At 33.8% G+C, this 3,290-nt stretch overlaps 1 pseudogene; it reads right to left on the bottom strand.

Annotated features, from left to right (window-relative positions):
• Positions 1 to 757: 757 nt before the first annotated feature.
• On the bottom strand, positions 758 to 2,304 carry LOC141554476 (ubiquitin-associated domain-containing protein 2-like; annotated as a pseudogene).
• Between the last annotated feature and the right edge of the window lie 986 nt (positions 2,305 to 3,290).

Consider the following 3,290-nt stretch of genomic DNA (forward strand, 5'->3'; position numbering starts at 1 on the left):
TTTCACAGAGTTTTTGTAGTGTTTCAGAGTCTCTTCTAGACTCTTTTAATTAGTAGCTTTTTCTGGAAGACATGAGGAGAAAAGCCTAAATAATTTGCCCTGGATTGGTAATAATGAAGAGTGTATGACTCAATCCTTCTATTCTTCCCTAGTTAGTCCGTAATTAATACAATTTATAATAGATACATAAATCATACTTCTGGTATCCAGGTGGTAGCATGAATCGCCCTTTAAGTTTAAAAGCAAATTTGAAAAAAATACAATGGAAAAAAAACTTTTAAAAAATCTGATATGTTCTTAGTGAAATAATATTTTCCCCTTTAAGATTATTATTGCAATCAAAAGATCATATAGGTTAATGTACTATAATAAAAATAGTATGACTTATAACAACTTCCATTTACCCTCTGGAATGGCACTGAGCTGCTGCATATGTTTACATTATCAATATTTCATATATATACTGTAACAATTGTTTACTGTTGTTCCCCAAAACTAAGAAAAAGACCCAATTGTTCAAAATGAAGATAGGAAAAAACTATCTATTTTAATGGCAAAGTTATTTTCAGATATTATAATCATAACAATCTTGAGATTTAAGGGCATGGGAGCAACTATCCAATATAACTTAATTTTGTAGACATGACTTTATTGCTTTGGATTCATCTGGTAAAGACTTTTTAATGTCATGAAGGAGGCAGATGCTGCCTCTACCTCAGATGGCAAGCAACTATATCAGCTGAATTCCTCAGACTCATCAATGCTGTAGTAGGAAGTTAGTAGCTACATTAAGGTCATTATTTGAAGCTCTCAAGGGCTTCAAAGCATCTTCCCTAGAAAATTCCTTCTTCATCAATTGGGCAACTCCTCAGAGATCTTAAGAGGAGGTACTTCCACTACTTGTTCAGACTGTCGAACATCTTAAGCATTTATATTCTATCTCTAATGTATATGAAGGAAAAAATGATTCCAATTAATCCTCCCATCCTGCTGCTCGCATTGCTGCCTCATGTGTGCAAACTGAAAAAACATAAGATGATGATCAAGAAATTCCATTGTTTGCTGTCTATGAATGTCTACTATTGTTCCTATTCCAAATTCTGTCTTCATTGATTGGTTTGAAAGAATAAAAGATGGATTCAAATGTCTGAGAAAACAATTTTGCCAAATAGCAGGGTATGCAAAGAACCTGATGAACTTTTAATACATTATTGCTATTATTGATATAGCATATGCTAGCAATCAGACCTCTTGTGGTTATACCCCAAATGTAAGTTCCAGAGGTTAAAAGCTGTAGCTCCAATATATAAATCAATGTCTTATTTGTGATAGAAAGCTGGCCCAGAACTTGTGTCACTTAAACTCGTGGAATGGAACAGCAAAATGGTACAAACAGAGCAAATTCAGGCTTGAGAAAACCAGAAAGCAAGACACTGGCTGTGAAATAAATGCTGCATAACTTTCATAAGGATCAAGTCAAACAAAGCTGAAAAAAATCCAGGAACTCAGTAAAAAGGATTCAAATTTTCTGCTGCCACATTTTCTTTCAAATATCCCAAAGTTATGTATTAGCAGCCTACTAAAACTGTATCTTTCAAACTGAGGTAAATTGTTCTTCCACCTATCAATATCCAGATCTGCAAGTTATTTTTTCCCAGTTCACTTATTTATTTTAAAAATAATTTTAAAATAATAACTTTTTATTTTCAAAATATAAGCAAAGATAGTTTTCAATATTCACCCATGCAAATTTTTCTCCCTTCCTTCCCTCCAATCCCTCCTCTAGAAAGCAAGTAATGCAACGTATTAAATATGTACAATTCTTCTACACATATTTCTACATTTATCATGGTACACAAGAAAAATCAAATCAAAAAGGTAAAAATGAGAATAAAAGCAAGCAAACAACACAAACAGGCCAAAATACTATGTTGTGATCCACATTCAGTTCCTGCAGTCCTCTCTCTCCATGCAGAAGGCTCTCTCCATCACAGGTCTATTGGAATTGGCCTGAATCACCTCATTGTTGAAAAGAGCCAAGTCCTTCAGTATTGACCATTATATAATCTTCTTGTCTCTTGGTTCTACTCACTTCACTTCACTTCAGTTCATGTCAGTCTCTTCAGGCCTTTCTGAAATCATCTTCTGCAAGTCAATCTTTACAGCTTGTAGGTAATACACAAAGAAATTCTAATAACGCTGAAAGAGAAGTGCCAACAAAATCAAAAGGGTGTTGAATACTAGTAAAAGGCCCTTTGACAAAGGTGTCTCATAGAATTCATTAAATCCAATACTGATGAACATGAACCTGCTCCCGAGGTAGGGCAATGGGAAGGGGGGAAAGCAGGAAAGAAATGGTGAAGGGGACCTGTATTGTGGGGGAATGGAGACAATAGAGCCCTCTGACTTTTTTAATAAGATATTTTAATTTTATTATATTTATCTATATATAGGTTTTATCCTTTTTGTGAGTTCCATAAGCATAACATCAGTATTATATTCTTCTTTGTTACCACTCACTCTTTTTCCCATCCCTAACACAAGGTTTTACAAATATAGACATGTAATTAATATTTGATGAATGGCATGCATGGATGAATGGGTCCTCCAATGGAGAAATCAAGACTATCTATCTTCCCCCATTCATTTGAATCTCCTATATTCCAAATTTTATTCTAGTCTCTAAGGATAAAAAAAATTGGCAAGGTTCCTCCATTCCAAAGAAACTTATAAACTACTAGTATGTATATGATGTTTACACAAATAAATATAACTCAAGAGTATGATGGGGAAAAGGAGAGAGCCAGATAAAGTTCACTAATATTTTTAAAGAGGATAAACAGCATTTTCAGCTGGAAATAGGAACTCAGGAAAGAGTTATATGGGAGAAATGGTACCTGAGCCATACATTGAAGAAAGAGAAGAATTCTGAAAGACAGAAATGAGTTGTAGACATAGGGGACAGTCTCTGCAAATCTGTGGATGCAGAAAAGTACCAAAAAAAAAAAAAAATCAAAGCACAGCTATTAGCCCAATTTGGCCAGAACAATACATGTGAAAGAAGTTGATATGAAATTATGACAGAATGATAATCTAGGACATATTAAATCTTAAATCCAAGCTGAAAAGTTTGCATTTTATTCCAGAGACAATGATAAGGCACTGATATTTCTGTTTGTAAATTAGAAGAGTGATGTGATCAGATTTGTGCCTTAGAAAGAATATTTTGACAGCTAATTAAAGGTTTTCTTGAAGAAGGTAAACACTGTAAGCAAAGATTCCAAATAAGA

Source organism: Sminthopsis crassicaudata, chromosome 1, assembly GCF_048593235.1.
Source record: "Sminthopsis crassicaudata isolate SCR6 chromosome 1, ASM4859323v1, whole genome shotgun sequence".
Lineage (NCBI taxonomy): Eukaryota > Metazoa > Chordata > Mammalia > Dasyuromorphia > Dasyuridae > Sminthopsis > Sminthopsis crassicaudata.